General features: G+C 35.3%; 1 pseudogene; it reads left to right on the forward strand.

Annotated features, from left to right (window-relative positions):
• LOC136823935 (uncharacterized) overlaps positions 1 to 22,611 on the forward strand; it is a 400,726-nt pseudogene that overhangs the window by 127,047 nt on the left and 251,068 nt on the right.

Genomic DNA, 22,611 nt, shown 5'->3' on the forward strand with positions numbered 1-22,611 from the left:
AACATCATCACACCCCAATTGCTCGACCGACAATACCAACAAATATGATACAAAAATACAAAACATTCAAACAAACAATTATACAAAGAAAAAGAAAATGGCAAGATGAAGATAAAGCCTAGAGTCAGGTGTGGTACCAAGAGTAAGCACTCTCTGGCGCCCGCGAGCAACCTGTCATCTTTACCAAAGAAGAAATAGTGTTGATCAGACACTATTTCGTACATAAAAAAACAGAGAAGAGGGATTAAAATAAAACAAATTGTAAACAAAAAAGTTTAAAATTTCTGACCGTACAGTGACAGCAGAAAGAAAGAGAAAAAGTTGAAAGGTTGACCGAGAGCCCGGTTCGGAGCCCCGTAACCGAGTGGCCGTACACATTGGAAACGAATTAGGAAATGAGACAAACTCAACAAACTTAGACATAAACTACAAATATACTGGACAGAGAAAAAGATACAACACATGGAAATATAAAACGACTCTATCGATTAAAAAGAAATGAAAATTAGTAAATTAGTAAAAGAAACAGTGACAAGTCCAAAATTTTTTTGTTGTTTAGTTGTGGAGCAATGAATCTGGAAATTTTTTCGCATTACTGAAAAAGGTTCTCAAAACTTGATGGTGACCATACATTTTCCTCAAAACTTTATCCAACCGTGTAATCTTTGCTCCTTGCTTCTTTGCTCTATCAATGAGAGACATACTTGCACTAATGAAATTGTTCACACTGGAACAGAACCTACCAATCCTCAAAATTTCAGCTCCCACACAGTTATAAAACATCCGAGATGGAATATTGCTCGACGCAAATAAAAGACGAACAATCGAAAAAGGAAAGTTATCTCTTTTGTCATAGAGTTTTGCATAGTTTCTATAATGTGAGCCAGAGTTTTTCGGTTGCTGTAAAACAATGTGCTTTCCGTCGACACCACCTAATCCATTTGGAAAATTCCATCTATGATAAAACTTTTTCGCAATTTTCATCCATTCTTCTGTTGATTCTGGTGTTTTAAAGTTATCTTTTCCCAAAGCTTTAACGATAGCACTACACATCTCATGAAGTATATAAGATATTGCTTTCTTACTAATCCGAGATTGATACTCTAAAGATCTGAATGATTCACCGCTTGCGAGATATCTTAATGTGATTCAGCACATTTCCTCTGGTTTTATGCATTCCCCTATGTTAGTATCTTGCTTTAGTAAAAATGAAGCAAGCAGATGGACTAGGTCATCAAAATGATCAATGTCCATCCTTACATAACCTTTGAACCCTTCTGGATCTCCTTCTTTCAATTCCTTGAATATGGTTCAAAAGGTCCCATCGATCTTCCTACGTTTTAACCATGGCCTAGTCCAAATAGACTGTTTAGCTTTTCTTTTTCTTTGGGTCTTCTTCATCAAGAAGAAGTGCGAGAGAAGCACTTATCACAGTTTTATTACTTGTGGCAGCCATCTCAAATCACTGCCACACGTATTTCAGTTTCATTCTCATAAATTTTGTTTCACGTTCCGGAACCCATGCGACATGGAAACAAATTTTCATCCGATTGCAATTAAAACAAGCTACATGCTGAATGGACCTACCTGAAGATTGATGTAATAAGACAATTGAAAAATGAGAACAATAGTATGAAAATGCAGAATAATACATGGAATCCGGCGATTCTCGGCTGTTCTGGCGATTTTTAGAAAGTTCCTGTACCAAAATCAGTTTTATTGAAAATTGAACCATGCTTAATCGTGGACATTCTTATAAATGATGTTTTTGTTTGAAAAAAACAAAGACATGAAACGAAAAAATTCAATGAAAATCTGCAAAAACGTCCAGCTTTTTTGGCCGGAAAAAACATTTTCTCAAAAATCGAACTCGGTCATGTTTTGAGCATTGCGAATACGCATCATTCTGCAAAAAAATCAGAGAAAAATTAGGATGAAAATTCGAGAAAATATCAAAAAACAGGTTTTTCCAGCATATTTCCGGCATTTTCGGCCGGAATAAAATGTTTTTCGAAAATCGGGCTCCGTCACATTTTAGGTATTGTCATTTTGCATCAGTGTGCAAAATTTCATAAAAGAATCTAAAGTACAGCTCAAGAAATTCAAGAAATACTGTCTTTCCGGCGAAAATAGGTTGTTCCGGCGATTTTTGAATAGTTCCGGCTTCAAAAATCAATTTCATTTAAAGTTGGAACATACTTGATGGTGGGCATTGCTATTAATAATTTTTTGAATGAAAAAACAACTAATTTTAAGGAAAAAGTCCAATGAAAATCCAGAAAAAACGGTGATTTCCGGCATATTTCCTGCCGAAAAATTTTTTCCCCAAAAATCGGACTCGGCCATGTTTTGGGCATTGTTAATACGCATCTTTGTGCAAACAGTCAAGGACACCTTCAAATAAGCCTATCATAGGCTGATTAGCCTATCATAGGCTATTTAGACTATTTTATATAGGCTATTTAGCCGAAAATCGATAAAAACCGCGATTTCTGACGAAATATAAATAGTCACGTCTTCTCTAAGGAACACATGGTTTCTCATTGTCAGAGAAATGCTCATGACAAATTTTGACTTTGGGTCAATTTTGATTTAGGAAATATTCCACTTTTTGGTACTGCGCATGCGATTGTCGATTCGATATTCATGTCGATTCAGCAGAATTGAAAATGTAAACACAAAACTTGCAAAATAAAATGGCGGCCGCAGTGGAAGATTTAAGTTTGAAGGAAGCCAAGAAAAGAAGATTCAACTGCATGTGCACGTTTCACGATACGTGGAAAGAATTTACCTCCGATGAAAGCGTTTTGCATGCTGTGAGGTCAAAAGTCAACACCGATGTTCTCTCTTTTTTACGAGATCACCTTTTCCTCGGTGAAACTGAAAATTGTCTTTGTAAATCATGCATTGCGAAAGTAAAATCCATCATTTCTTCAGAGGACAAAATTACTCAACATACAGATGATTTACATAACGCCATAAAATCGTTCATTAAATCCATTAAAATTCAAGATCCAAGCACTGTAGATGAGAAACTTTGGAAAGACTTCTTTCAAGTCATCGGAGAGATTGTTTTATACCCCAGAATAAATGCAAGTGGCACAGTGATGTGTCAAAAGTATAAGAATATCAACTACTTACAATCAATGAATCCACAACAAGACATAGATACATATGATTCTTTTCTTCTTTGTCTGCTGGAAGGATTATCTAAACGTGACTTTAATGAAATGAAATCTCAAGGCCAGTACCAAGCAATCATGGTTTTAGAAACAATATTTTCTTTTTGCAACCAAAACTGGGTCTTACCTTATCATTTCGCCAGCAACTTAGTGCGGTCGTTCATTTCAGGTTCTAAAATGGTAACCGTACTGAATGACAAATTAACCCCTGGTGGTGGGTACACAACTTCATGGCTGAATGATATTGGAGCTCTGGCAATACAATGTCCTGCTGTTGGAGATATAATCACCTTTATTGATAATATTGGAAGACACATTGTAAAAAGTTACCGTGTTTCTAAAGACAAAAATGCTTCTCCTATTGTTATTACAACAACTCTCCACATCTTTTTAAAAACGATACAATCTCTTCAAACCAATCCTAACTTGAAACCAATTCTTTGGGGTGCTAGCCTAACACTTGAGGAAAAGCAACTGCGAATGGAAGCTCTCATTGAAGAATCGAAACTCATTTTTCGTAGATGTAGATTCAACTACTTTCATCAAATGATTGAGAGTTAGAAAAATGAAGGAGATAAAGTATCATCAAGAATCAATGAATTGATGTCCCTTCAATACCGATACTGTACAAATAAGGTATCAAATGTATCCAAATGTAAATAGCAGTGGAAACAAGAAGGACTGTAATAATGCAATTTTATATCCAGATGAAAGATATTTGTGAGCGGTATACAGAACAGTCTTGAACAGTTGATTTTTTGTCAAAATAAGTTTCATTTTCCACTTACAAATATTTTTTCAACTTAAGAGCAAAGTATGATTCAATTTCTATCAGTCATTCTTGTTTCCACTGCCATTTATAATTGATTTTGATAGATTTGAGTAGAGAGCTGCTGTTTAAAATGCATAAATACAAATCTAATATTAGACCAATCTACATTTTGGGACCATCCATACAGTACGTACACAGTGAAGGGGGGGAAGGGGTTTAGCAAAAGGGTACGTCTATTGTTTAAATGACATAATTTCTATTGTTTTCTGCGAACAAAGGCAAGGGGTATCAAATATTTGGAAATATATACATAATATAATAGATGACACCATAGTGCATGGATATTTTAGCTCAGAAGAAAATTATCAATGTTGCTGTTATGAAATTTGATTCTTATCAAACCTCAAAATCACATGTAATTCTATTTCTCCAGGAGTGCAATGAATCATATGGCCCTAGGAAGAGGAAATGTGACAAGTGTGGTGCAGATGTAAAACGAAAGGTTGAAGAGAAGAAAAAGAAAGAGAATCAGACAACATCAACAGGAGAAAATTACCTATTGCTTGGACATACCCAAAGTATCAATCAATGTGACCAGATGGTAGGAGAACCTATACTAAACCCTAATAGTTATGAGAATCTAGAAAAAATCCTGGAAGATCTAAAACAAAATTCGGGTATCAATAGTGGAGAAAGGCAATGGACATGTATTGGTTGTGACGGGCCACCATATTGTTTGATGAACCGTCTCATCAAAAGAAATCCTGAGAAGTATGACTGGTTGGCAATGCAGCCTGGCTTAGGACATTTGAATATGAATCAAATGAAAGGATTTTTCAAGGTAATTTCAAAAACCCTCCACTTTATAAATTTTGAGGTTCATTCAGATTTAAAAATATTTTGCTTCCTATGAACATTTATTCCATTGTTACCTAAGCATCCCTTAGCCCATATAACTCCTGAAATCGGGCTCTTTTTTAATTGATTCTATGAGCGAGAATATGGAAGTTATATTTATGTTTTGATCTTCATTTTTTTTTACTATTCTAGTCTGTAATTCATATGACATGAAACCTTCGAAGATACATGTTTAGAACATGCTCCCAGAGGCGTATTTAGGGTAGGTCAAGTAGGTCAAGTGACATAGTTCCGAGAAATTGAAAAATATGAAAAATTGTGAAACAGGCTTTCTTACTCCTTTTAGTGATACACAGTCTTCTTTGGATGCCATGTCTTGTATTAACTTTATCAATTTTATGCATGCGGCAGTTAAAACTTAGACTAACATTTATCTCCTCAGTTTTACCTCGCCAATGTTTTGCGAGTGAACCTTTCGCTATTTAGAGGCATTAGTGGAATTTTAAACTTGATTTCCCTACTTAAGTAATTGGGATCTGTCGAATTTCCTAGAAACAAATAACAAAAGATATTCCGTTAGGATTAATCATAATATGTAGCTTGAAAAATGAAATAGTAAATCTAGTTACAACAGAAGCTTTCCAAGCAAACTAGAGCTCTTCCCAAGTAAATCAATTAATTTCTGACGATTAAGTTTTAACAAAATACTTCGCTCAATCGACATGAGCATCAGACCTTCAAGCCTGTCTTGTACCATTGATGAACGAAGTCGTGTTTTAACACGTTTTCAAAGTTGAGAATGAACGTTCTGTGGAACATGAAGTTATTGGTATTGCCATAGACGATAGGGATCGTCTACACAAGATCACTAAAAAAGGGAATAGTTTAGGAGAGGCGTGATAAATTCGGGTGGAGTAAGCAGTGGCGGAGATGTTTACAGTGTAGACGATACCAATTTGGCGCAAAAGCAAAAAAACTGAAAAAAGCCGTGGATTTGCCTTTGCGTATTATTGACGATTCGGTTCGGTCATTTTCAAAACATTCGAAAACGCACAACAGCATCAACTTTTACTTTTCTATGGCTGAAAGAATTTCTTGCATGAAATTCTTTTCTTTATGGGTTTAATTTTGTAGCTCAAATTTAGAATGTTAGTTTGCAATTTATTTGCAACAAGTGTTTAAATTTTAAGAGCCATGCTTCATATGTTTAACATACTTTGACTTAGAAATAATCACCACAAAGACTAACAGGTTTGTTGTTAATATTTTTTACTTCCAACCTTCATTTTTCTTCTTTTTAACTACAGTAATTTAACTCAAAGACACCACACTTGCTGTACATTTAGTATCATTTTACACATTTCCCTTCAGATAAAAACAGCTTTTTACCTTCTTTTCAATACTCTCTATTTTTGTTTTGTTAGAAATTCTACAAGTTACTAATTTTTAACTTTTATATTTTTTATATCTGACATGTTCAGTAATATAGAAGTATAATTATAGCCACAGGAAATCATTTTGAAGTTTTTAATTTTTGTTTGCCTGGAAGATGGTATCAATTTGAAGGTAGACTATGTGCTTCTGGCAGCTAGAGAAGAGTTTTATTCTGATACAAAAAATCATTACAGGATAGCTTGACAATTGAAGACAATTTGTTTACAATATTTTCCACCATATTCTATATTTAAAGATAATTATATTCTGGCCTTAGGTGGAAGTTGTAGACGTTCATGGTACAGCAAGATGCTGTTATTGCTACCATACAATGCTACTTGAAAGTCTCATCCAAATCCTAGCTGGAAAAAATGATTATTTAAAAAAAGATAAAATATTTTATTTTCTCAGACATATCGTACTACATATTCTACAAATGGCCTTTCAATTGCTTTTAATCGGCTGATTGGAGTAAAAACTGAGCTTTTTCAGGGTTTCGAGAAATTAAACCAAAAAATGCCAGAAAAAATTCTCACCCTAATTAAAATCCCTGAAGTAATCTCTATAATTAAAAATTTGTTTTTTTTCTGATTTCCTATATAAATTTTAAAAAATAAGGATAAAATTTTAGTTTTAGTTCTGTTTTGCTAACTTCTTTATATGAACATTATACTGTCTGCTATTGCGAAACCATATTTTACATTAACTTATGTAGCATTAAAATTACCATAAATCCTAGAGCACTCTTCAGATTGACTTCAGATCTGGTGTGTATACTCTCTGTACAGACTGGAAGAAATTTGCAAAATAAAAAATGCCCAAAAGATACCCCAATCAAAAGCTTGTTTTTTCAGCAAAGGGCGACAACAGTCAGACAAGTAAGTATTCTTTTGCCACACAATTCATCAAATTTTGTTTGAGATATTCATTCAATCTGAAGTTATTTATAAAAAAATAAAAAAAAGTCAAAAAATTATATATATATATTTTTGTTGTATTTGTATTGTCTTTTTGTTTTGTGGGTTTTTGTATTTATTGTTTCCATTTTGAGTAGTTGAAGGTTTTATACTTCTAGACTATATATATATATATATATGAAATATTTTAATTCCCGCAACCCAAGATTATGCTAAAAAAATTTGTCGCTGAATGTCTTGACCTGTAGTAGAATAGTAAAGGAATAACAATTGCTTGAGAATGTGTAAGTACAATTTTTACATTTTGGGGTAGCAACATGAGTATTTACAGCTTGCATTTGGCAGTACCATTTTTGATTGTTTTGACAGGTTTTATTCTTCATATAACGTACAGAACAATTTTCCAACCACGTTCTACTGGTTCAATTTCACAAATTTCACAAAATAACACGAAATAATTTTATAAAAAGGTATATAAGCAGTAGGGAAACTTATTACCAAAACCTTTTTGGTGATTTCACAAAAACATTTTTGGTTAACTCTTGATATGCACCATTGTCGTCCACAGCTGATTGGTTGAAAGTGACGTATTGACTTATTTTACGTCAGTGAATAGGTGCAATTCATGAAAAATTTCAACCTTTCACACCGTGAATTTGCCAAAAAATTATGATGACTTTTAAACGTTTTGTTTTTCATGTACTCGTACATCTGGAATTAACTGAATATAAACTACGTTCTGGTTCAATTAATTGCCCCTACCTAACCTAAGAACACCCTCTTTTTACTTTTCGAGAAAAATCTCACAGAAGCTTGTCCATGTCCATTGAAGTGGCAATCTGAACACCCAATAAATAAGAAGAATTAGAATTTGTAACACCAGTTCTAAAAGGTTCTATTCCTAGAAACTTGGGAAAATAAAATACTAGTTTAGAAATAAACATGAAAAAATATACATGAAGGAAAGTATTTTCAATCAAAAATCAAAAAGTAGTTTGAGGTATAAAGTAGTTGAGAATAGAGTGAGAGCTCGTGCACATAAACCACATAAAAGCACAAGCTGAAAATTTTAAGGAATGGAAAGAATGGAAAACATACCTGATTAAAATGGAATCTTGAGGGGAAAGTCAGTCAGGTAGTTGTTCATATTCAAAAAGATTTTTCCAAAAGCAAATCTTGAGGAATCTAATCCCTACTGACACACTAAAGACTTATATACTGTACACAAAAATTCATGCATAAAAAAGACTAATAAAAGTAGAAATAATTGTTCTCCACCATGAAAATAAATCTCATAAAAACAATCTGAGTGAAATTTCATCAGCCATCTTTCTCAACGTTTAGCTGTTTGCACTGTTTGCACTCAGTTCGAACAAAAAACGCAAACGGAAAATCTCGAAAACCCGCTGACCTCTCTCAGAGGTCAGTCAGGCAAAATCGTTTGAGTGAAGGTGCGCCAAATTGATATCGTCCGTTTCTTCGAAACTCTTCCATCGATTTTTTTCCGTATACCGCCATTTTTCCCGCCTTTATTATCACTGTAAACGGACGATAACATCGTCTAGTATTGCCATAGCGATTGCGTACGCGCGCACCAAGGTTGGAAAAGCATCAATGAGTTGATATCGCTGGTCTGTTAGAAGGGACAGGCAGTCGGCAATACTTTTAGCATTACGAGTATCCTCGACCTCCTCACCAGCAATTTCGTGTAGGTCATCGGCGGTATCACTCTCACTGTCGGTGAAACCAGGAGGGTTATTTGAACTCACACTTGTATCAGATCTATTCTGAATTAAGTCTAGGTCAAAACGTTCAAAGACATTTGCAAAGCTCAAAAGCTCTGCTGCACAACGGTCGGGATCGATCTTATAATTATCGCAAAATTTTTGGATCTTCTCTTTTACCTCGGTTTTAGTACGTTACTTTTTGTTTAAAGTTGAAAATCCTCTCGGTGAAAATAATGCAAATCTTTCTAAAATGTGTCTGTTATTAGAAAACCGATCAACAATTCCGTTGGTTACACTGTCAAGGGCTACACCAAACACATCTCGTTTCCATTTTTCTTTTGCATTTGGTGGTGGTGTATCGTCAGATTCTTCGTCTGTCAGCTTCCGTTTTTTCCTGATACGCTCCTCCTTCCATTCCACGCCTGGTAACTCATTTTCTACGGCTTCGAGGATAATGTTGGATCTTTGCGGAGTAATTTGAGTTTCGCCACAGCAGTGTCTAGATGTTTCAGTGCTGTATCAAAGTTAATGTTTACACTTTGTAAGGTTCGGCTAAGAGGACCTGTAATTCCGAAGATTTCACGAAAAAGAATCGCGCTAGAAACGAACTGCTTTGTTAGAAAATCCTCGAGTAATCCGTTAGCTGTTTGCCTTTTATCGGCTGGATGAGACGTACCATCTTTGACTCTATTTAATAGTAAAAGGATCGAATCATAACCATCTAAAAACACTTCTAGGGCGAATTCTCTTGAGCTCCATCTCACGGTATTAATTCTTTTCAACGATCTAATCGTTAACTTCTGTTCTGCTTGACATTGCTCGAAAATTTCATGAATAGGTTGGCTTTTAGAAACTAATTTGTAAAGAGCTTGCAGTTTATTGAAGAGTTTGGCAATTTCTATTGATGCAGACGCAGTATCTCCGAGTACGAGATTTAGAGAGTGGGCATAGCAATGAACGTAAATCACATACTCTCCAGCTAAAGCTTTTAGTTTAGCTTGCAACCCATTATACTTCCCTGACATGTTGGAAGCTCCATCCATGGCCTACTAAAAATACGGCCATATATGTCACATGTTTTTCAAAAAATTAAGAGGCCTAAAAATTAGACTCTTGTATCACTGTGTGAGCTATCTGGTATATGTACTGTCTGGGTGTTTGTATCTTATTCAGATTGGTAATCAACTCTTATTATTATATCTTTTGTAATTAAAATAGAATAGAGAAAAGACACACATATACTTCATTAAAAATTCATTGCAAACAAAGTAAATAAACAGACAGGTACTATACAAAAAGACAAAAGAGAAGAAAAAAACGACTTTTTTGTGAATAAAATATTTATGAGTGTGCACAAGAAGTCATAAGAAGAAGTTCGTTGCCCGGGGGGGGTACTACCCTTGTCGACCGACGGGGGTGCTCCGCTGAGGTTCGAAAAATGGACCCTACGTGGGACTCGAAATTTGCGAAAAAAGTGACCCTGAATGGGACTGAAATTCCAAAATTTTCTCAAATTGTCTACTTTTTCCCCAAATTTTTCAAAAATAGGCACCCTACGAGGGACTGATATTTCTATTTTGGTGTTTTTGCGACCCTACCTGGGACTCATGGGAGGTAAAAAAGGTACCCTGACCAGCGGAGCATCCCCGTAACCCATCTTGCCCTAGTACCCCCCCCGGGGTTCGTTGTGTGTGAGAGGAGGTTTTAGGAAAGAGATAAACAAATGCTCTGCTCCGAAATGCCGGACTGGGTATTCTTCAACAGGTTCACAACCACAAGGAAGGAAGATCTCCACGTTTCGTTTTCCTTTGAGTGATAAAAAGAATTAAACAAGAAATGGATTCGTTTTACAAATCGAGCCGATTGGATACCTACCAGAAATTTGGTATTATGTGAGTTGCATTTCGAGGAAAAATATTTGATAAAACGTGAAAGAACTACCCTCAACTGGGATTTAGATCCATTTCCAACAAAACATTCAGTGGAGCTTGAAAGCCTTCCTTCAATTCTACCTACTACAACGACAACTCGAAAACCACCTTCTAAGAGAAACGTTCAAGCAGATCAGATGAAAGAGTTTAAGTCTAAAGATATTATCAACTCGATAAACGACATTAATCAATCAAACATCCCACCAGGATTTACATTCCAAAAATTTGAAAACAGTGTTGTACTTTATAGACTTAAATTTGATCAAGTGACCCAGTTTCCAGTCGTGTTGGAGTCAATTCGTATTGATGGAGATTTACATGTCCAATTACAGTATAATGGCATACCACTCCCTCTCCATCCGTGGTTTGTACATGGCTTTAATGCTAAGTTAACAAATTTCAGTATGCTTGAAAATTTCCCAGCCTACATTCAATCGACAGCCATCGAGAACGAACAGACTTTGCTGAATGAACTTAAAGAACGAATGCTGTATAAACCGAAAGGGAGACCACCATATTCAGCAACCATGATCCGTTTTGCGTTACATTTAAGATACACATCACTTCAAGCCTACAAACTTCTTTTAAACAAATTTCCATTACCATCAATATCGTTACTCAATAAGATTCAACAAGGTGGTGTAGATTCATTGAAAGCTCTTATTATTCTGCGTGAAAAAGGAGAGATTTCTAGAGATGTAATTTTGATGTTCGACGAAATGTACCTGCAAAAAGCTGCCCAGTACCAGGCTGGCGAATATGTTGGAGCTGATAAAGAGGGGAATCTGTATAAAGGAATCGTTGCGTTCATGGTTACCGGTTTAAAACAATCTGTACCCTTCGTTGTTCAAGCCATACCAGAGGTTACGTTTAATGGTCAATGGCTGTGTGATAACATTGCCGAAAATATCAAAAATCTTGCCAATGCTGGCTTTTGTGTGCGTGGGATTGTTCCAGACAATCACTCCTCGAATGTAAACGCATTCAGCTCGTTACAGATCGTTTTAATTCTGACTCAAAACTTTATTTTGAGCACCCAGATAACCACGGTAAACGCACTTATATGTTTTTTGATACAGTACATCTCATGAAAAACATTCGAAACAACCTACTGAATGGAAAGAAATTTGTTTTTCCTGAGTTTAGGGGCGAACTACATAAAATCTATGACAAAGATAAAGAGCTAAAAGGAAATCTCAGAAAAGCTCCCGAGTTATCATACCAAGCCCTTCATCCTGGAAACAACAAGCAAAGTGTTCAACTTGCCCTTTCGATTTTCCACGAGACAACCATAGCTGCTATCAGGAGTTATCATCCAAATCGTTCAGACTTCTCCGGATTTTTGAACTTGATAAACACTTGGTAGACAATATCGAATTCTAAGGAAGGTTACAACCCAATCATCTCGGTAATGCTGCAGTGCTTGGTGATAACAAAACACATTTTTTACGAATTTTCGCTTTTTGGATTCAGAATTAGTCAGAATCTCCAGCTTTCACATTAACCACGCAAACGTCGTTAGCTATGATTCAAACTCTATGATCGCAGGCCCTGTTGATTGACGAGCTTTTGGATGATGGTTATGATTTTGTATTAACTGCACGATTGCAAAGTGAGCCCATTGAACGTCGTTTTTCCCAATACCGCCAAATGAGTGGTGGTAGATTTTTAGTGAGTTTGAGGGAAGTCCTCAATTCTGAGAGAATTCTTGCATGTCGATCATTGATCAAGGAGGATGTTAATTTTTGGAATGAGGATATACGACCTGATATTGCCGAGTATTATGAAGGAATAGAGGAGGTGCTTGGTGATTATGTGGATGAAATCAGTTCTTGTGTGTTAGACAAAGACAGTATGGAAGTGGCTACCACTATATCTGGCTACGTTGCTAAAAAGCTCGCAAAAAGAGCGAAATGTGTCCATTGCAAAAACTTTACTCCTTTCGAGTAGCGATGATCTTGAAAATGATGAATATTTGAGATTACTATCCAGAGGAGGACTGCATGTCCCATCGAAAAAGCTGGCTGATTATGTATGCACCTGTTTTGCAATTCTTGACTTTGTTGAGAAAGAACTTTTACAAATCCTTGGAGAGAGTGTCACAAAAAATGCTCTATATTTTCTAGATCTCTATGGTCCTGCATGTTATTTTTGCTGTCCATTTCATTTGGATTGGGGTATCAAATTTGCATCGAAAATTGTCGTTAAGGTTTACTTAATAAAAAAAACAATCCAAAGACATTGTAAGAAAAGAAGCAATCAAAAGCTTCAAAACGAGACAAAGAAGCAAATGATTTTATTGATATTCGTGTATCATTCTCTGTATATTTTACAAAGATTTGAAAGTCTTAATTTTAGATTTTTGCAAGAATTCGTTAACTTGTTCACTTTTCATTCACTCTTTCAATGGAATTCGTTTTCAGTTAAAATTCTCGACTCCTGAAACCTTAAATATAAAACATTTCATTACTTGTTTTCAAAAGTTTTTCTTTTCTGCATTAGTTTTATTGTTAAATGTTTACTTTTACCATTCTATTTTAGCTTATGCTAGAAGAAAGTAAAGAAGAAAGATTGAAAAATGGCTAACCAGCCTTCCCAATTAATCCCAAATACTGTCTGTTTTCAGCAAAAATGACCAATTTTATAATAATAGTAGTAATAAATCTGTAAATATTAGGCCTCTTAATTTTTTGAAAAAAATGTGACATATATGGCCGTATTTTTAGTAGGCCATGCTCCATCGTAGGTTTAAGCGACCAAATTTTCGTACGATATTTTCGGTTTTTCTAGTTTTTCAGTGATATGGAATAACAGTTGCTTAGCAGTAGTTCCCAAAGCACGAGTGCAAAAGAGTAAGTGTTCACTAAGGTTTCCGGACTTTTCGACTATCCTGACACACAAACTTAGCTGTTCATGCTTTTCAACATCTGGGGTAGTGTCTGCGATGATAGCACATGCGATACTTCCTTGAACCAAACTCACGATTTCTTTCACTATTTCGTTGCTAATGATATCGATCAACTTATTCTGAATATCGTTACTTAAAAATGTCACTTTCGACCCTCTTCCAAACTTGCGAGCTTTGTCACCTTTGACAGTGCCTTCCTTCGTTTTCTCTAATCGGCGATGTTCCTTTTCTACTTTTTCGAGGTGGCAGCTATAATTTCGTCATAAACAGCCAAGTATTTGAGTATTTCCAAAAAGTTCCCAACGTTGATAGAAGGGTCGTTAATAAGGGATTCACGATGGGCACGAAAAGCTGATTCTTGCTTTCCTAATAGCAATACAGTGTCAATAATCCGTTCTAAGATCTTTCTATTTGATTCAACATTTTTCTTTCTCGCAGCTTCTTGTTCCTTATCCTGATTGGCCAGAATATCTTGTAATGTCACATTTTGTAGAAACATGGCATGTGCAACTTTCGCATTGATGTGTGAGTGCGATTCTTCATGTTTTTTGACGGATTCAAATTGTTTTTTCCAGTTAGAAAAACCAGATTCCACAAATGCGTTACCTTGATTTTTGCGCTGTTGTTCACCTCTAAGGACCGAGTCATAAAATAACATACATGGTAAACAAAATAAAGCATCCTTTTCATACGAGTAAGTCAACCAGCAACGTTTACTTCCATCTTTTCGATAAAATACACGTTCAGAACAATAACGGTCTTTCTTACCGATCTTCTTTTTTCTCTCAGACATCACTTGTTTTGAAGGTTGACACGGTAGTTTTTGTAGAGTTTCCTTTTTTTCTTCATATGTAAGACATTTTCCGATTAATGTTAATCCATAAAGTATCTTCTCGTACAAGTTAGATGATGATGCTATTGATTCATTTATGGATTCGGTGTCGCTTTCAGCCCCACTATCATCAATTTTCGAATCGATTTCTTGGTTATCAGCCGGATCGACCATCTCATCATTATCGTTATTCGACAAATTGTCATTTTCGATTTCGTTAGTAAGTGAATAGGATGGATTAACTTCACAAGGTAGGCTTTGTTCATGGTTATGTACGTCAATTAGGTTCGATTCCTCTTCATTCTCGGATAGTTCCGTACTACTGTAAGTTTGTCTATTACCATCGTTGTTGACGTTAGAATCAGGATCAACGGTAGCCTCAACAATTGAAGCTACGTTGGTTTCTTTTGACGAAGATGCTTCGTCATGGTGATGTTGTTTGTTGTTCGGGGTCGGGGCTTTCTTAAAATATTTAGCCATAATATCTCTAAGCGTCGAATTTTCAAGTGTTCTTTGTTTCTTTATTTTTCTATTTTCAGCACCACTTTTCTTTCGCTTACGATCACTCATATTTGCAACTCAGTAACTTTCTCCTGAACACACCACATAAAACTAAAGTTTTCTACAACTACACACCGTTTTCATTTTTCATTTCTGATATTTTTTATTTGTTTTAGGTAATCAAAATATACAGCCAAAGTGTTAAACCCTAACAGGCGTCACTTCTTTCTTTCCTTAGCTTCCTTTCTCTCTAAACAACTTTAAAATTAGTTAGTTTTCTCTTATTACAACTATTTTCTTATAAAAAATTAATCTGAATTTGATATTATAAAAACTAAATCATAAACACAAAAAAGAGAGTGCGAGTGAAGCGAGCCAGCGAAATTTTGAGTTTTTTAGATGACTAGGGGCGCCATTTTTGGCTTTTCAATTGCCCATCTTTCGTTAGGGGCGCCTGAAAAATCTTTTTCGGCACCCCTTTTTTTTCAGCGCCCTTCTCAAAAGGGCTCCGCTGGGGGGGCCTGGCCCCCCTGGGGCCCTGCCACCATGCCACTGCTTGCATAGAATAACTCGGATAGCGATTAAACGAAAAATGATAAACGCGAGATGCAAGACTTGAATCACTCGGCTTCAAAATTTTGACCTACTTGGCAAAATTCCTAAATACGCCACTGGCTCCTTTTCTATTCTTTCATAATGAAAATCAAAATAACTTTTTAAATACTAAAAAAGATTTTTTTTTCCCTCGCAATGCAGGTTTTGGACCAAGTTTGTCTCCGACCCCTCGGCCAGGATGTTCTAAATTTCAACTCTCCCAGTGCTTATAGCTTATTCGTTGGCTGCAAGGATACCCACAAAGCTTGGGAATGTTTTGAAATCTTCTTGCATGGCACAATGCTTGAGCTGATTCATCTCTACATTTTGGAGAAAAAGGAGGTCCCTACTGATCAAGGTTTTTTGAATTGGCAGTCCAATCATCCATCTGCAACAGTCAATTTGATCATCCAAATAGTTCTGACGTTTGGACTAGGGATATATGTTCAACGTGTGGGTGATCTGAGCAACGATGCTAACGTAAGTGACGCTGGCAGATATGCGTTCAACAATTGGTTCTATGGCTTCAATCATCCCTTATACCGTGAAATTGAGTATAGTGATCTCCTGATGAAAGTAACTCTTCCCGAAGAAATAAAAGATTAAATACGTAAGAATTTAACTTTCTCCTCGCACAATAGAAATCAAGGTGGTGATTTCATGCTAGAGCAGAAACTTCAGCGGCAAAAGCTCCTTGCTCCCAAAGGGATCGTGGAAAAATCCACATGGCAGCAAATATCCAGATCGGTGGACAAGCTTGATAAGATATATTCAAACTCCTGTGATTTATTAAATTTGAATTCAGCTACTAGTCCTAGAGTTGTCCTGTTAAGTGAGGAAATACTGGAGTGGAGGGCTATTTTGAGACATTCTAATATTCTGCAGCAGGAAGACTGTGAAACTGCTTATAACATATATGGAGACGAACTCTCTAATGACTTTGCCAATCTGAAATTTAATTTAAAATAAAAACGCAAAGATTATTAGAAAATGCATCTTGGTGGCACTCCATTAGAGTTTATAAAATATGACTTAATTGACATCTTTCCACTAGGTGCTACCCCAAGTATTGAGGACTTGGAACTTCAAATTAATAAAGAAGAACTGGTGTGATTTAGAATTTACATTTTACATCTTCCTTTTTGAGTCACAAGGGCTTTCACATTTTTTGTAATCGATTTCGTACTCAATAACACCACCACACTATAACGAGTTTTTGACCAATGTATAAGGTAATTAAAACACAAAAGAATAATTCGTCCCCGATTGTTGCATAAACTATTACATAAAGTCATAATGTCATTAATGCTAAGATTCTTTGGGTTCTGGAATTCTAATGGGGGTGTTTTACACCACGCCACAAAACCTTTCTTCCAGAGGTGCTATGATCATGAACTTTTGCTCAAATGTACCTCCCATACAAACTCAGAGAAAAAAATTCAAGTTGATGACGTTACCCTGGCCCAGATGAAAAATGTTGTTCACTAAATTAACATTTGAAGCCGAACCGGGAAAAATCTTTCATTTTTTATTTTTTATTTTTTTATTTTTTATTGTTTGAAGCACATTAAAAACTCTAAAACATGATTGTCGGTTTTTAGCTTAGCTCTAGTAGTAATCTATGTTGAAAATGAGCAAAATTTCTGAAATATTAATGTTGACATTTTTGATGAAGTCATATGTCATCATTAATAAAATGTTTTCTAAAATTCCCATTAAGATCTGATTCCTGTCCAAATTTGAAGTCATTTCAATAATTGTTTCAAAAGTTATTGGGAATAAACTGCTAGCGTGGTGCAAAACAGCCTCCCCCATAGCTCGAATAGGGTTAAAAGAAATTTCTGGAGAGTTTCGTTTTGCTTTTTCACCATCTTTATTTCAACAAAAGTTTTTCATATTTACATCGTGTTTGCATTTTATATGCATTTTAGGTTTTTTAATTATACCTCCATGATTTTACACCATATAAAATTTTTATATGGTAATAAATCCTTCAATAACAATATATGAAAATATACAATATACTGTACTATATTTCTTTTTTATCTAACAAAAGATTTTTATATTGACATACTTTTGTATAAATATAATTGAGGTTTTTAATTATACGTCCATAAGACTACATGCTATTTTAAACTTTAATATGGTAATAAATCCTTCAATAACAATATATGAAAATATACAATACTATACTGTACTATTTTTCTTTTTTATCTAACAACAGTTTTTTATATTTACATACTTTTGTATAAATATAATTGAGGTTTTTAATTATACCTCCATAAGACTACATGCTATTTTAAACTTTAATATGGTAATAAATCCTTCAATAACATAATATGAAATAAATATTTTCAACTAAAAGATCCTATAAAGTGTTCGTCAACAATTTTGCTAGACTGCTCCATCATTTAAGTCAACAGTCAATCAAAAGAAGGCATGAACAAAAACTCGAGAAAAAGTATTTGATTAGCATTTGACTTTATTTCTTTGGCTTTTCAGGTGGCTGCTTTGGTAGACCAGGTACTCTAACAATTGATCTCTTTTTGGCAACTATTTTTCCTGACGGTGATTTTTCCATCAATAGTTGATCAGTGATAATAATTTGCAGGCATGAGTATGAATGCTCGTTTTGCAAACTTTGGCCAGTAAATGGCAGTGCTACGTTACCCTTCAAAGTGATTTTTGTAACCTTTTTGTTTGAAGTAGTGTTATTTGTCACAACAATGTTTTTCAAACCTTGAGCAGTGCTTACGATTTGAGATGGTTTTTGGGGTTGGTTTGTCACGGTAGTCACGGTGAGTGTATAATCTTTATCATGTGGGTTTCTTGATGCTGCTTGGTTTGCTACTTTGATGCTTTTGACAGGCTTTGGAACAGATAGTCCTCGTAATGTGGGGTGAGATGATGGAGATGCAAAGGAAATGGTAGATGGTAGTGGAGCGGGGAATGCAAGGGAGGGAGGGGATGCAAGGGAAGTAGGGGATGCAAGAGAGGGAGGAGATTCCGGGGAGGAAGCAGAACCCAGGAAAGAGGAAGATCTTAGGGATGAGGAAGATCCCATGGGGGAGGGAGATCTTAGGAAGGAAGGAGACCCCAGGGGGGAGGAAGATGTCAAGGATAAGGGGAACGCTGTGGAATTTTCTTTTCCATTGTCATTTCGAATTGTCATCTCGTTCAGGTTCCGTTCAAACATGTAATGAGCAGAGTTACTGTACTTTTCTGTGTATTCAACGTTGGAATTCTTTCTTTTTTCCTCGAACTCAATCAAAACGTTTGAACCTGTAACCAGGCCATATTGATAAACTGCTCGAAGAAGACCTGAAAATAGACAATGTCAGCCGTGAGTTTATTGAAGCTTGTTTTTATGAATCATAGTATGCCTTTACAAAACAGAATCTGATGGTATAAAGGCCCTATAGATGGTAATTAATTGACTTTCAAACTGTTTTATATCAAAATGCTAGCATTGACCTTTTTCATTTGAAAGCTAATTTGAAATAGTGAAGGGAAAATATATACCTCTTTTTCGGCTATATTTTGCGTCTGCAAGCTTAGCAGGATCTGTAATAAGGCCTCCTGCTCTTGATCTCGTTTTCTTCCCATTTGCAACTGTAGTTTCTTTAGTTGTGTGTTTCTTTTTGGTGTTTTTGTCCTTGATCTTGACTTTCTTTATATTGACATCGTATACTAATGGTATTTCTTCTAATTGTTTTTCTGTCATTATCTGTTTTGTTTGATGTATTTTATTATGCTGGAAATACAAAAGAAAGAATTCAGTGTTATTGCAGACTAAGATTTGAGCGCTTGGTGCTTGAGGTGGGTTAAAGGTCTGGCGTAAACGGGGACAAGAAGAATTACTCATTATGTTTTTTTTTCATTTTGTTAGATAGTACTAGTACAAAACCTTCAAGTGTTAAAATTAGAAGTAGATCATTAGCCAAAATAAAGCATAATGTAGGACACACTTCTTACTGAACTGTAATACCAATGGTGATAAACAAATAGTTGGAATGATTAATTATCATTGATCTAAAAAAAAACACAAGAAATACAAAGTAGTCAAAAGTAGTCAATTTAAGGTACGCTGGCCTCTTCGACAGCGATCATTTTTTGTTTCAACATGTTGGCCAGCTCATTTCTTTTTTCAATACTGTCAAATTCAAATGCATATAGGCATACCAGTTTTGGACCATCCCCAAAATCAATAGATGGGCCATGGTGCCAATTGAGTTTCCAGTAAACGCTGGTATTTATTATGTGGCCTTCATCTATGAGGCTTGCAATAATGCAGGCACACGTACGTGCCATCCTTCCTACCGGTGTTCCATCTTTTTCATACACTATTTTAATTGCATTGCAATCATATTCATTGTCTGGCTCTCTTGTACAAATCATCCTTTCGCCTTGGGTGGGTTTAACTCGAAATTTATGGTAACCATTTATAGTTGAATAAAATGCTAGGAATGGCTTTTGCATTAATTTGTTCTTGTACCGTACAACTTATGGTCCACGATATCTTGCAGATCGCATTCTTTCATTACTTTTGACAGCAGACGACGTACCCTTTTTGTAACCTCTTCCATGACTTAAAAATTACAACACTCGAACTTTCAAACAAGTTTCATTCCAGTTTCAATCAGGCATGTGAGCTTACACTCTAAAAGAAGAACACTGGAAAAAAGCAAACCTTAATAAACATGTGTTTTTGCACACGGCACTTCATTATCAGAAAATTAGCCTATAATCGGTTAGTTAGCCGATGGATATTAAATTCATTCATATTTCTGTTTCCAAAATTGAATCTTATATCAGTTTAAGTGAAAAAGATTCTTTTGGCTTTGGGCAATGAAGTAATGATGAAAAATAGACGCGACTATTTATATTTCGTCAGAAATCGCGGTTTTTATCGATTTTCGGCTAAATAGCTTATATAAAATAGTCTAAATAGCCCTGTGATAGGCTAATCATCCTATGATAGGCTAATTTGAAGGTGTCCTTGACTGGCAAAAAATCAGAAAAACTAATGATAAAATCTCGAGAAAATGCCTAAAGACAGTTTTTCCGGCATATTTCCGGCATTTTCGGCCGCAAAAAAATGTTTTTCGACAATCGGGCTCCGTCACAATTTAGGTATTGTCATTTTGCATCAGTGTGCAAAATTTCATAGAAAAATATAAAGTACAGCTCGAGAAATTCAAGAAATACTGTCTTTCCGGCGAAAATAGGTTGTTCCGGCGATTTTTGAATAGTTCCGGCTTCAAAAATCAATTTTATTGAAAATTGAAACATGCTTGATGGGCATTGCTATTGATAATGTTTTTTGAATGAAAAAACAACCAATTATAAGGAAAAAGTCCAATGAAAATCCAGAAAAACGGCGATTTCCGGCATATTTCCAGCATTTTCGGCCGGAAAATTTTTTTTCTCAAAAATTGGACTCGGCCATGTTTTGGGCATTGTTAATACGCATATTTGAGCAAAAAATAAGAAAAAACTAATGATAAGATCTCGAGAAAGTGCCAAAAAAAACAGTTTTTCCGGGATATTTCAGGCATTTACGGCCGGAAAATTTTTTTCTTCCGAAAATCAGGCTCCGTCACATTTTGGGCATTGCCATTTTGCATCATTGTACCAAAAATCAGAAAAAACTAATGAGCCAATCCCGAGAAAAGCTGGCAACAGACGAACGAACGAATGGAAATGGGTTAATTTAACCCTATTAGCCCCAGGGGGGGGGGTAGAATCTACCACGCTGGAGTTCTTTTGTGAATATCTCTGAGGAAAATTTTTCAAACGACTTGAAACTTTCTGACTTTTAACAAAATCTTATTAAGAGTACTTGTGCAAAATTTTAGGGTCATAGGTTGTCCAGATCAGGTTTTATGACTTTATTCTGAAACATGACATAAAATCCAGCTAAAACCGCTTATAACTCAAAATTTTAAAGTGCTGATAACTTCTGAATTATTTATTCAATCATTTTCAAATTTTCACACGTGATAGGCATTGAAAATATAAGTTTGAAAAATTGAAAAAAAAAATTAAGAATGATGACGTCATCATTTATGACGTCATCAAATTTTGAAAATTTTACTCATCTTCAGCATAGATTTTAAGGAAAAGTCTTCATAGAAATTTAAAAACCGGCAATTATAGTAAAAAACAACCTTTTATGTTTCTGAATCTTTGAACAGAATCTAAATATCTTTATTGGTTCGATTGTAATAGACAGTTTAGTAAACCATATATTTGGGCTTTTTTTCCGACAGGTGGAAATTTTGTGATGACGTCATCGGTTTTTGAATGACGTCATCAGTTTTTTTTTCTTTCCTAGAAATTTGTTTCATGACGGAGAACATCTGTACCAAATTTCATGACCATAGCTCTTCTAGATCCACCGGGGGTACCCGGAGGTAGGTCCAAATATTTGTTGCGATTGCAGGAAAATTTGTTTCCGTGGGAAGAAGTGGGAAGATCAATATATGGGGATTTTTAGATCTTCTGGTTATTTTCTTTTCATACTTGCTGAGCTATTCTTGTTTAGATCTTCTTAATGACTTGGTTGCATCGTGTAAAGAACTAAAGGTATATCTTTATTTTGCTTCAATTCTTCTTTTCTGTTTGCCAATTTTGTATCGTAACTTGGTCTAATGTCGACATCCCTCTTCTAAATTCGACACCCTTTGCTAGAGCCGAAAAATAAAAAAAGGTCTAAATTATTTTTCTTTGCAAAATGGTAAGGACGGATTTATAGAATTTTTTTAAATCACCGATTCCAACTTTCACATTATTCCTATCATTAAAGAAGGTGTCGAAATTAGAAGACGGATGTCGAGATTAGACCAACTTACGGTAGTGCTGTTTTGGGTTGGAAGTTTAATCCTCTTTCATTTCGTACCAAAACCTGAGATGAAATCAAGATGAACTAAGTAAAATAGTAGCATTCCACGAT

The sequence above is a fragment of the Clytia hemisphaerica genome, unplaced genomic scaffold, assembly GCF_902728285.1.
Source record: "Clytia hemisphaerica strain Z4C2 unplaced genomic scaffold, Clytia hemisphaerica genome assembly, whole genome shotgun sequence".
NCBI classification, from domain to species: Eukaryota; Metazoa; Cnidaria; class Hydrozoa; order Leptothecata; family Clytiidae; genus Clytia; species Clytia hemisphaerica.